Source organism: Natator depressus, chromosome 2 (genome assembly GCF_965152275.1).
Source record: "Natator depressus isolate rNatDep1 chromosome 2, rNatDep2.hap1, whole genome shotgun sequence".
NCBI lineage: Eukaryota > Metazoa > Chordata > Testudines > Cheloniidae > Natator > Natator depressus.
In genome coordinates this window covers 163,944,727-163,958,135 of record NC_134235.1, presented here as the reverse complement: position 1 = coordinate 163,958,135, position 13,409 = coordinate 163,944,727, and the positions used below count along the sequence as shown (strand labels likewise).

General features: G+C 44.7%; 1 protein-coding gene across 5 annotated transcripts in view; it reads left to right on the top strand.

Annotated features, from left to right (window-relative positions):
• Nucleotides 1-10,833: 10,833 nt before the first annotated feature.
• Nucleotides 10,834-13,409, top strand: part of UPP1 (uridine phosphorylase 1) — a 29,907-nt gene continuing 27,331 nt past the window's right edge. For 2 of the 5 annotated variants that reach the window (XM_074945255.1, XM_074945252.1), the window contains exon 1: nt 11,270-11,644. The gene's annotated coding sequence lies outside the window, so the exon portion shown is untranslated. Of the gene's footprint in view, nt 11,164-11,269; nt 11,645-13,409 lie in introns of those variants that run through there. The other 3 variants (XM_074945251.1, XM_074945254.1, XM_074945250.1) reach the window with 3 other exon arrangements.

The window sequence follows — 13,409 nt, the reverse complement described above, 5'->3', positions numbered from 1 at the left end:
CAAACACATTCCTATTAAGCATAAAGAAATGCATGAATTTTCCCAAGAGATTTAACTATTTGAAAAGGTAGTAACAAGCTATTTCTCAGAAAGAGGAAGACAAAGAATGTCAGCTGAAAGTCAGAATTTCAAATTCATGGCAATTTCTTTACGACCTGTAAATCAAAAATAGTTGACACATTTTCTTCCTGCTTTGCAGAATTCTTTTGCCTTAAGAGTAAATGTGGAAACTTTGGGCCCAAACACATCCCCAAAATTATAGGGATGCTAAAATAAGACTTTATAATGAAAGTTTGTTACAACCTGAACCATGCAGAGGCTACTGCCTCTCCATAATGATTCGTGTCTTTGGGAGAAAGGGAATTTGTGTGTGGAAATTGTTTACGTTTAGCAGGCAGATTGTGGACAGTTCTGTATCAGGATTTCAAAAAGGTAATATAATAAGGTATATATTTTGTATAAGAGCTCCTGCTTTATAATGGACAGATGATATGGTCAATTACAAACTGCCATACTTCTTGTAGAACCTACCTGTAGCTCCACAAAGCATTCAGGAGAATAAGTACTCTATGTAACTTTATAAAAATCTTGTAGAACCATACACTCATATAAATTTCTCCAAACCACATCCTGGGAATTCAGCATTTGTCAGCTGAAACAGCATTGTAAACTGTATGCCTGCTGACAGGATTACATCTATTGTTAGTGTCTGAAAAGAATGACTACCTTCCAGTACAATAGACAGTTCTAATTGTACATTTCTAACAATGATGATCTATGATCATAAGATCAATGTCATTCATAAAAGCCTTGGGAATACTTACGTCAAGGTTCCTTCCCCACTCTGAACTCTAGGGTACAGATGTGGGGACCTGCATGAAAACCTCCTAAGCTTACTTTTACCAGCTTAGGTTAAAACTTCCCCAAGGTACAAATTAATTTTACCCTTTGCCCTTGGAATTTCCACTGCCACCACCAAACTTTAACTGGGTTTACTGGGAAACATAGTTTGGACACGTCTTTCCCCCCCCAAATCCTCCCAACCCTTGCACCCCACTTCCTGGGGAAGGTTTGGTAAAAATCCTCACCAATTTGCATAGGTGACCACAGACCCAAACCCTTGGATCTTAGAACAATGAAAAAACCATTCAGTTGTCTTACAAGAAGACTTTTAATAGAAATAGAAGTAAAGGAATCACCTCTGTAAAATCAGGATGGTAGATACCTTACAGGGTAATTAGATTCAAAACATAGAGAATCCCTCTAGGCAAAACCTTAAGTTACAAAAAAGACACACAGACAGGAATAGTCATTCTATTCAGCACAGTACTTTTCTCAGCCATTTAAAGAAATCATAATCTGACACATACCTAGCTAGATTACTTACTAAAAGTTCTAAGACTCCATTCCTGTTCTGTCCCTGGTAAAAGCAGCATACAGACAGACACAGACCCTTTGTTTCTCTCCCTCCTCCCAGCTTTTGAAAGTATCTTGTCTCCTCATTGGTCATTTTGGTCAGGTGCCAGCGAGGTTACCTTTAGCTTCTTAACCCTTTACAGGTGAGAGGATTTTTCCTCTGGCCAGGAGGGATTTTAAAGGGGTTTACCCTTCCCTTTATATTTATGACAACTTATATTACTTAAATTGTAAGAAGTAATATTGCCATCTTAATCTCTCTTTTTCACTGTAAAAGAAACCCCTCCTATGTTAAGTGGAATGTTCTTCAATGCTCACTGTCATGGGCTTTAGTGATGGAAAACAAGAGGAAGAGGGAATGAGAGTCAGAAAAGGGAGGAAGTGGAAATAATTCTTCAAATTTAAGCAGTCCATCTAAAGGATAGCTATGAGCAAAGTCCACTTTTAAATCCTTTATATTGTTTCTTATTAATGTTGTGGGGGCTTTGTACTCCTATGTACTATGGTGATTTGTGACCTAAATACTTAAGATAGATATTGAACTTCTTTCAGTCTGTTTGACAGGGCACTAACAACCTGTTTAATTTCTTTTCAAGGAGTTCCCGTCAAGAACATATATAGTGGAATTGAGTAAATAATGAGTGGGAAACAACTTATTTGAATCTTTTCTTAGAAAAATGTTCTGAAATTAATCAAATTATTTGTTGTAGCCTCTGATACAGACTTAAAGGTACATGCACTGCCAAAAAAATCTATTGTTTAAAGGAACTGCTACAGAGAATATGGTAATCTATTTAATACTGTTGACTTGGACAGGGGAATTATAAGCAAAGCAGAAGAGTCTGGTTAGGCCTTCCTTTTCTGTATTGCTCTTTCTGTTTCACAGCTGTAATATTTCCTCCTCCCTCCTCACACAGCTCTATCCAAAATTTCCCAAATTAATTTAAAAATCCAGGCTTGGGTACATAAATCCGCTTCCTTGCAATTTACCTCTCTGATAGGATTCTTACCTAACAATTTTGTGTAGAGATTGTAGCAGGGGAATGGAAGTCAGGCTTCACCAGTCTGTTCCTGACATGGCCACTGAATCCCTCTGACCTCACTCTGTCCTATTTAACTCACTTAAAAGCAGTTACATCAGGAGCTCTCAAACTTTTTCAGTGTGTAGACTACATTTGAATAGAGAGAATGTAAATAGGAGGGTATAAAACAATTGCTTAACATCCGTGTAGCCAGGTCCGAATTAACTTTTTGTGGGCCCGGAGCCAAACATATTTGTGGGCGCCCACGGGGCAGGGGGGCGGGATGGTCAGTTTTCAGCATGAAGGGCGGGCTGGGAGCAATGAGGCACAGCGTGGCAGGAGCAGCCCCACTCTGTGCAGCCCAGCAGGAAGGCACTGTTTACGAACCTGCAACTGCCAGATGCACACTGGCCTGCCCAGCCCTGTGCTGCCAGCATGCTCCTTCCCCTTGAGGGCAGGCCCACATCATACCACTCCCCTGCCCAGTGCCCCACCCTTATATCCAGCACTCCCTTGCCCAGAGACCTCCACCACAGATCTCTATGCCCAACCCCCGCCCCGCCCAGAGACCTCCCCCACTGGCCTCCCACCACAACTGCACAGCACCCTGCACACCACATCACTTGTCCAGCGCCCCCCGCCCATAGACCTCCCCATTGCCCACCACCTTCCTCACAGTCCCACCATCACAGCTGCACAGCACCCCATATTCCTGAGGGGATTCTGCACCAAAAAATTAAAAATTCTGCGCACAATATTCTAAAATTCTGCAAATTTTATTTGTCAATAAATACATGTGGAGGCTCCAACATGGCAGTGGGGAGCACAGGCCACTGGTTGCATGGAGGTGGGAGATTACCCTGCAGCCTCACCCCACCCCAGGACAGGGACTCGGCAGTGAGGCTTCACCTGACCCTGACACAGTGCAATGGCCAGAAACACCCTGAGGCCCTGTCTTTCTGTGCCAGGCGTACCAGGTGTGGGTGAGCAGGCTCAGCCTGGCAGCAGGATCCAAGTATCATAGAATATCAGGGTTGGAAGGGACCTCAGGAGGTCAACTAGTCCAACCCCTTGCTCAAAGCAGGACCAATCCCCAACTAAATCATCCCAGCCAGAACTTTGTCAAGCCTGATCTTAAAAACTTCTAAGGAAGGAGATTCCACCACCTCCCTAGGTAACGCATTCCAGTGTTTCACCACCCTCCTAGTGAAAAAGTTTTTCTCAATATCCAACCTAAACCTCCCCCACTGCAACTTGAGACCATTACTCCTCGTTCTGTCATCTGCTACCACTGAGAACAGTCTAGATCCATCCTCTTTGGAAACCCCCTTCAGGAAGTTGAAAGCAGCTATCAAATCCCCCTCATTCTTCTCTTTTGCAGACTAAACAATCCCAGTTCCCTCAGCCTCTCCTCATAAGTCATGTGTTCCAGTCCCCTAATCATTTTTGTTGCCCTCCGCTGGACGTTTTCCAATTTTTCCACATCCTTCTTGTAGTGTGGGGCCCAAAACTGTACACAGTACTCCAGATGAGGCCTCGCCAATGTCAAATAGAGGGGAACGATCATGTCCCTCGATCTGCTGGCAATGCCCCTACGTATACATCCCAAAATGCCATTGGCCTTCTTGGCAACAAGGGCATACTGTTGACTCATATCCAGCTTCTCGTCCACTGTAACCCCTAGGTCCTTTTCTGCAGAACTGCTGCCTAGCCATTCAGTCCCTAGTCTGTAGCGGTGCATGGGATTCTTCCGTCCTAAGTGCAGGACTCTGCACTTGTCCTTGTTGAACTTCATCAGATTTCTTTTGGCCAAATCCTCTAAGTACAGAGGGACTTAGTGCAGAGGGATCCAGGTGGGGGTAAGAGAGTTCTCTGTGGGGCAATCTGGGTGCGGGCGGCTCAGTGGGAGATCTGGATGCACAGAAGCTCATTGCGGGGTTCCAGATGCAGGGGCAATGGGACTCTACAGGGGATCCAGGTGAATGTGTTTGGGGCTCTGCAGGGGGGGTATAGGTGCAGGGGAGGTGGGATTCATTTGGGTAGGGTCCAGGTGCAGGTGAGTCTGGGAGAGGCATTATTTATTGTGCTTGTCCATCAAAAAAGTATTTGTAGTTCTTCAAGTGGTTCTGCATATTCACACTTAAGATTTGCGCCATCTAGAGGTGCCTCATGATAGAACCTTCTCCAAGCAATGTCTCTTAGGTCATAGTTTGGAAAACCTTTGTTCTAATCTACTTTTTACCTTTTGTCAAGCTCACAGGTCATTTTTAGGTCCCTGTCCCGCATTCCTTACAGTCAATGAGAGTTTTGTCTGAGTGAAGAGTGAGGGATTGGGCCCTAAACTTCCTGCCCCTGGGAAATATATATATCTCCACTCCTACCACATTTTTATCATTCTCCTTATTGAGATAAAGAAAATGTTTAGCTTCTCAGCAACGTGTCATGTTCTCCCTTTGTGTCACAAGGGGCCTGAAGTCTCTCTCACTGACTTCTTGTTCTTTAAATACTTGGGAATTTTTTTCTTGTTTATTTTTGTGTCTTTGTCTTTGCTATCCCAATCATTCTTACATTCCTTTTACTTTAAACATACGGTGTATTTTCTCAATAGCAATCACATTATTCATTTGATTTTTTTTTAAACGTATATTCCTTTGTAATTTGGGTCTTAGATATGGGTCTAAGTACTTAGGTCACATAGGAAGTCTGTAGCAACACAGGGAAATGTCCTGAATCCACATCCTCATTATTTTACACTGGATGACTGCATATATATATATAATTTCTTTTCAGTACCCTACATTTTCTCCCAACACCTCAAAGCAAAGTCCCTGCTCCTTCTCCAGGTAATGCATCATCTATTTTTTTCCTGGAAAATACTGTTGTGTAATTAGTATTTATTTTAAGAATGTAGCACACTTTTAATGCCTAGACTGTAAGTATAATATGCATATTACAGTTAACAGTTTAATTTCTATCAAAATACATATTCTTATTGCACTACTGGTGTACACAGACTTGCTGAATTGGTGATCTGTGCAATCAAGTAACTGGTTCCCAGCCCCAAAGGGCTTACATTGGGTCACAACCTGATATTATATAGAATACTTAATACAGAACAGAATAGCAGGCAGTATTGGAGTTGAAGAATAAATGAGCTTTAAGGACATTTTTAAGATGGATTTTTCAAATTATAATGTTAAAGAATACTTTCTAATTAACTTTTTAAGCTCACATTTTTAGAGAGCTGCAAGAGAAGAGCTGTAAATTGAATATGTTCCTCCATTTGGTTCTACTAAGTGCATATTTTTCTAACCTTTCATTAGTTTCCAGTAGAAAGCAGCCTGGAGAGCTATTTGATCTCTTTATGTGCCTGAGATTCCTGTCTGAATGTTCTTGTGACAAGGTGAGGCAGCAGCCTTCAAAGGTTTACCGGGTCCCAGCCTATCATGTGGGTGGGGTATATAAGAAAAAGAAAGCTAAGCAGAAGGGTGTGTCCTCTTTTTCTTCACAGGTGGAGGGACACTGTGCTTCTGGGGAGTATAGTCAGCATTTGTCAGAGTTTCTCTTTGTTGCAGTTAACTGGAGATACCTATGCTCCAGTTGCCTTGTGTGTGCTGCTAGTGTTTCTGGGGGCTTGTCCCAGGGTTCTTTGCACTGCAGTAAGTGGAGCCACTTTATGAATTATTTCCCAGGGAATTGTGGGAGAATGTGTCTGTCCTTTCTGGGCAGATGGTAGGAATTGTGGGAGGGGATTGGAGTCCTAGAGGCACTAGAGTAGAGTTAGCTTGTGTCCACATTGCAGAGTGGTCATGTTAGCTGCTGATGAGCTGTGCTAACTTGAGCTTTAGTTTAAACATCGTCCAGTTCAGAGTTTGTGTGTGTGGATGGGGTGCAAATTGGGGCAATACTCAAGTTAACTTTGGAGTGAAGACAATCCCTGAGTTGTGTTGTTTTATTATGGTGCTGTTTAAGTCCTTTGTTTCAAACAATAAATCATGTCCTGGGGCAAGGGCTTTAAAAAGACTTGGGCATGGTATTTGCTTCCCTTCCCTGGCTGGTGAAACTGCCCACCAGTATACAGTTCTGTTCGTTCTGGACACTGGATTCTCTGTTCACGGTGGGTCATATGGGGTTTACAAATGGAATTAACTTCAGTAAGAGACTGCTTGGCAGTAGCTTGCTTCCCATCCACAACTCTGAGGGGGAACTTAAGGAAGCTAAGAAGCTCCCACATCTTCAGTATGTCTTCCCTGAGGGAGGCTGTTGGGTCCCTGATTCCTTAGTCCTGAGTTGTGATATTTACAAAGAAGCCCAATAGTGGTGGTCAATTTCCTTTAGCCTATGTCTATACCGCAGCTTGGAGCACGCCCCCCAGCCTGAGTAGATAGACTCATGCTAGCAGTGCTTGAGTCAGCACACTAAAAATATCAGCAGGGGCAGCACTGAGGGAGGCTAGTGAGAACTATAGTCACCCCAAAATTTGCCTTAGCCCCTCCATTGCCACCCTGTAGCAGCTGCTGTTCTGCAGCTGCCCAACTCTGAAGGTAGAGCAGAGAAAGCGGTGGCTGCTGACCAGGTGCCCACCTCCAGCAGCAGCGGTGAAGTATGCCTGGGCGGGAGGCTGGGGTGCCCAAGAGCAGCCCCCAGCCTGTGTCCCCGCCTGCCAGGGTGCATCGCCCAGGGTGGGTGGTGGGTCCAGGACTCCCCACAGTGGCCTGGACTGACCCACTCTGACCCAGGCTACTGGGCCCTCCCCCCATGGTTGCTGCTCCCCGAGGGCTCTGCTGGCCCTGGACCCAGGTCCCCCTACCCAGACAGGTCTTATCAGCTGCGAGCAGTCAGCGCCCTGTGCTGCCTCACTCCAGCTTCCAGCCTCCAACCTGGTCGGGGGAGGGGCCTTGGACAGGGTGAGGTCTCATGGCGTGGGGAGTGCAGCCCCCCCTGAATTTTCTGTCTGGCCCATCTCAGCCCCTGGTGCCACCCCTGAATATCCAAGTGGATGTTGTGACTCCAGCTGCAGCTTGTTCCCTGTAGGCTTGAGAACCCAAGCCCCAAGGTCTATTTTGAATGGGCTAGCTCAAGCCAAGCCCCACAACTGCTAGTCAGTCTATGTGGGGGCGGGGGAGAGGCTCACTCTCTGGTGCAGTGTAGACATACTCTGCAGCGATTTAGGCATGCCTGTGACTAACTCAGTTCTTAATAAGACAGGAAGGAAGCAAAATGTGGAGACAGCAGGAGCCATCGGAATTTTTTTTCTTCTCACCCACTTTCCTGCTGTGCCAATCAATTAATAAGAGAAATATGTTTAGGGAAATCCTGAACTTCCTGTCTGCAAGAACCCATGTATTAAAGGAAATGATTCTGGAGCAATGCCAATGGTAAGTGAGTAAGAACCATTCAATGAAATAAAATCCATCCTACAAAAATCTTATTTGTAGAGAGGTTCAACTGCATTCCTCATTGTTCCATTTTCCCAAATATCAAATCTGACATCCATGTCATATGCAACCTATTTATAGATATTTTTATGGTGCTCATCACCATGGGGAGTGCCTGAATGCTTATCTAAACATATGCCAGAGAACTGAAAATCTGGTTCTATGGTGACATGCAACACAACATTACTTGGAAATTAAACAATTTACCATTTTAAAGGGAAAAACTGATCCTCCAATTATTTCCAAATCTGATATGTATGTCTTTTAAACAACCCATTCTCCTGCCATACGTGGGTCAATATGGATTAAGATTGCTAACGTTTTAAATTATCCTGGTTCACCTCCTTTGTTTCCTATTGATAACACTTCCGCATTTTTGCCTAAGCAGGGAGGGAAGTTAAGCTTCAAGATCAAACTTGGTATTACATAACTATATCACTTAATTTGCAATAATAAAGCCTTAACAATTGTATAAAAACATAACACTAATGATTTGCCTAAATCTTATTATCTATTAATCACACAATATTTGTTGTAGAATAACTAAACAGTATCAAATTCTCTCACTAAGCTGTTTTGCTTCCACAAAACAGCAATGTGAAAGGTCCATTAGGTAATATTTATATTTTTGTTCAGAAATTCATAGAGACACAATAATTGTGCTCATGTGGCTTAAGAAAATTTTGGGTATGGTATAAGGAAAAAATGGCTAGGTTTTAGAAGGAATCAACTCAGAGGATACCTGAACACAGGGCTACTTTTCATTAGTTATGCAGAAGGTAAGGGCCAACACCTTTCTAGAACTTTTCTCCTTATTCAATTCCTATTGGTTCCATTTGTTTGGTATTATGCTATCATATATACATTGTTGGTAAAATTCTCGCCCTGAGTGAGCTAACCTCTTAATCATAGAAATTAGAAAGGTCATTTCACCTATCATCCTGTTGCTAATACAGGATTCCACCTGGCAGTATATCCTGTAATGCTTTGTCTAGTCTAGTTTTAAATATATTTGCACATCTTTACCATACTGGGTTGCACTTTTGAAATAAAGTTTGCATATAAACTCCCCGTACACACCCTGCACGTATGAAACACATACCAGGCACACAATTGTTTCCTACACTCAATCCCATAGGCACCTAAAGCTTATGCTCTACTGCAGTCCACAAAACTCCTGGAGAACCTGTAGGCACCTAAACTCACTTGGTGCCTAAGTCTTCAGTCAAGATGTTCCCTCAGTACCTAAGGTTCTGCCTGTGCACACATGCATTTCTGCCTCCCTCTTGGGAATCAGCTGCCTATCTGCTGCATGGGCCCCAGAGCAATTCACAAACTGGGAGAAGGCAGGTGTTTGGCTGCCTACATCACATGTGGGGCCCTATCCAGTGGGCAAACACAGAGGCTGCCTACCAGATTGGATCCCATTCAAAATCTAACTGGAGGAGGAGATGGTAGTATGCCCACTTTTTAACTTTTAGCCCAGTGGTTAGAGTAGTATTTGCCAAACCGTGGGTCCCAACCCACCAGTGAGTCACAAGGAAGTTCTAGATGGGTTGTCAAGCTGGACTGACCCATCACTGGGTCCTGGCCTAGGCAAACATACGTTTGTCTTAGCCTGATGCAAAGTGAAGGCGCCTTGGGATGGGGGACAGGGGGTTGGAGAGTGAGTTAGTTCCAGCACTTACCCCAGGGGATGGAGCCTGGTTCCCTGCTTTAGGAATTGCAACCTTGTGCAGGTCACAGCGCCACTCAGGTTTGGACCAGCCACCCCTCTATCATGAAGGTGCCAGGCCAAACCTGAGTGGTGCTGTGACCCTATGCACTAAGTCACAGCACTACTCACTCAGAGTTGGCCTAGCCACCCCTCTGTTATGGTGGAGGTTGGCTGGCCCAAGCCTGAATGATGCTACAAGGCCATGCACCAGGTTGCAGGCCCCTCTGATCAGCATTTCCCATCGGCTAGATTAGGCAGCTTCCCTCCAAGCATGCTGGCTTTTGTGGATTGTTTTCCTATCTCTCCCCATTCATTGCATAGGGAACCTGAGCACCTAACACAGGTTTTTGTACTGCAGTGCTTTTGTGACTTTTCTCGGTGCCTAAGAGGTGCTGTGATGTTCAGTGTTGCACTAAGTCCCTTTGTGGCTCAAGGTCATACTGTTTAGACACATGGTGGCACATATGCCATCAAATCTAGTTTATATACTGTATGCAAATTCTAGAAAGACATTGACAGGTATGCTTACACTCATTCCATACACATACATGCTGGCTCAGAGCCTGATCCCATTGAAAATATTGGTTACATGGCAAATCCCTTAATGACTTCAAAGGGACCTGAATTTGTACTATTGTATACACATACTGTGCACATTTTCACAGTACACACATCTGCACATCCCGTTAAACATAAAATGATTCAGTGCTGTTCTAGCCATGTCTGCCCCAGCATACTAGAGAGACAAGCTGGGGGCTGTAATATCTTTTACTGGATCAATAACAGAAGTTGGTCCAATAAAAGATATTACCTCCCCCACCTTGTCCGAAACAAAAGTAAACACACATCCCATTGCGCGCACACAGAGACAGTCACATACATCCAGTTCCCCCCACAGGTAACATGTCCTAATATACACAAGTCCAAATACACACAATTTGTTACACCTGTGTGATTGTATGTGTAGTGGGGTATATACAGTTTTAAACACACACTTATATATACTTGTAAACACACATACTTCCTGTTACACAATAAATTGAATATATACCCATCTTATCACATACGTAATTAACACTCCCAAGTCCACACAGACTCACACACTTTCTGTGACCCACAGTTACTTGCACAAGCATTGTTACCCACAGTTGCAGCATGCACACAGAATGAAACACACAACTGTCCTGCTTTACACACACACGCACACATGACACACTCTTTGTTGCACGCACACACACGCGTCACAGAGACATCCTGGGAACCACCGGCTGAAACCCTCCGCGCCCTGTCACTGCCTCTCGTCTCCGGCCCGGCTTTTCCAGCATTGCTCAGCCTGGGCGGGAGAAACTGACAGCTCAGCCCGACCCGCCTCTCCCCAGACACCGCCGCCGCGCCGTGCAGTGTCCCACGGCGGCAGCCCGGTGACCGTGGGAACAGCCCGCCCAGCAGCAGCAGCAGCAGCCAGAGAAGGCAGCGGCGACGGGCACGCAGGGAGACCGGAGCCCCCAGCCGGGAGCGACCCGAGAGGCACCGCAGCAGCCGCCGCCGCCGGCTCCCTCACCTGCCCCAGGTGAGCGCGGGGCACGGAGGAAACCCCTTCTCCGCACGGCTCGGGCTGTCAGAGGGGGCCAGGCAAGAGCCGCTGCCGCGGCGCTGGGGCGGGGCTACGTGCCCTTCCCGGGGGCCAGGAGGAGCCCGAGCGGCGGCGGCGGCAGCGGCAGCGGCGGCGGGGCGGGGCGGTGCCAGGAAGGGGCACTGAGGGCACAGAGCAAGGTGCTTACTCACGGCACTCGGTTTCCACCTCCTTCCTGAGCGAGGGAGGAGTGAAAAGGAGCCGTGCCGCTGCTAAAGCACGCTGCTCGCCCACTTCCTGCCGCTCCCTCATCCCGGAGCTTGGTCCAGCAGCAGCAGCAGCCTCCTCTTCCAGAGACCTGACTCCCCTGTTTCTTTCCCAGCTTGGAAACCGGTGCAATAGCTTGTGCCATTCAGATACCATCGAGAGCCGCTGGAATTGGGCAGCCGCTGGAGTTCAGCTTCTCCTTCCCCGCAAGGTAGGTTACAGCTGGTGCAACGGAAGCCAAGCAATGCCCCCCTTTAACTGTGCAGAGAGATGCCTAGTGTGTCGATTGCTATTGTGCCCAATATTCATCATTCCTAGTTAAAAATCCGGTACTGGAAGCCCCTTATGGGAACTGGGATTTCATTTCTTTGTCCCTCCCCTTGCTGATGAGGAGATGAATCTTAAAACCAACAGCACTGTACTGTTCTTTTATGAAATGCCAGAATTTTTGCTGGTACTGGTAGAGAGAGCTTTATGGGGTCAGATGTTTGGCCGGGGAGGTAGTTTTTCTTTGGAGCAAAGTATACCCATGTTTCACAATTAGACTAACAGATCAGCTAGGGGTTCCTCATGTGAAGAAACCCATACTGAACTGTCATTATCTGAGTGATACAGAAGTAGGCATACAATATGAACGGAAAGCCTATTGCAGAAGTGCTATATAATGGAAGCAATCACTTAAGGATGAGGAAAAATATGCTCACACTGAAAATTGAGGGCTTAACCAACTCCTGTTAATGTCAGCAGGAGTCATTCCAATGAGTTTAATAGGAGATAGAGCAGAACCTGAGAGTTAGCTCCTATTTCAAAAAAGTACTGATAAGACATTAATCAAAGAAAACCACAGCAAAAATTATGGGCTTTGCATGGTTGTAAAATATTAATCATCAAATCTGAACACTGATTAAAATAGGGAATCTACTTCTAGGTTTGAAATTTGCACCTGTTTTGTACTATATACTGTGTACCTTCTTCAGAAAACAATAATTTCTTAACACCTATCTATTGTAAATTGTATCATAGAAAAGGAAGATTGTTAAAATAGTTTCCATGGCTATCTTAAATGGAAATTTTTCTTTTAAGTAATATTTTCTATTTTAGTAGATTGTATTAATCTATGCATCTAGCGATCTATAACACACTAGCGTATTGAAGTGAATATTGATTCCATTAGTAAAGAAGATTAAAGATCCAAAATTAAAAGTCCTGAAAATAATTTAAATTGTTGTAAATTTACTTCAAAAATCATTTATTCATTCATCAGTTTAGGCACTAAACAGAATGTGAAAGACTTCTTCTCCATCTGGAATCAAATGTAGTCTAGATACATAAGTATAATATATTAGTTATACAATTATACATTCTTATTATTGGAAATAATACAATTCCAGTTCTCTCACATACTTGGATCAATAATTGCCTAAGAAGTGTAGCATAATTTTATGCAAATATTAACCCATTTAACAGTGATATCTTCCTCTATTAAGCCCCCGCCTAAAACAACCTGCCCTGTGTGAACCTGCCCAGGAACTTTTGTCTGAATATTTTTATGGGTAGGTTGTGTGTGTGTGTGTGTGTGTGTAGAGAAAGAGATCACACACAAAGTGAGGACAGATTGTGTGTGTGTGTGTGTGTGTCTAGAGATCACATACAAACTGAGGACAGACAGAGGGAGAGGCAAGAAAGACAAGTAGGAGCTCCGAGCCACTAATCACAGTGTGACCCTGGAAAAAAAAGCTAGAGAGAGCACTTTGGGGTCTGGTGTTGGCTCATGTAGCGTGGGGGGTGTAGACTAAGGCTTTGTCTACACTAGTACTTTTGTTGGCAAAGTTTTTATCCCAACCGACATGTTTCACTGACAAGAGCTGCGTGCTATGTGAGTGGGAGATGCTCTCCCCCCGACAAAGCTACCACTACTCATTGGGGGTGGTTTAATTATTTCGACAGGAGAGCTCTCTCCCGCTGGCATAGAGCAG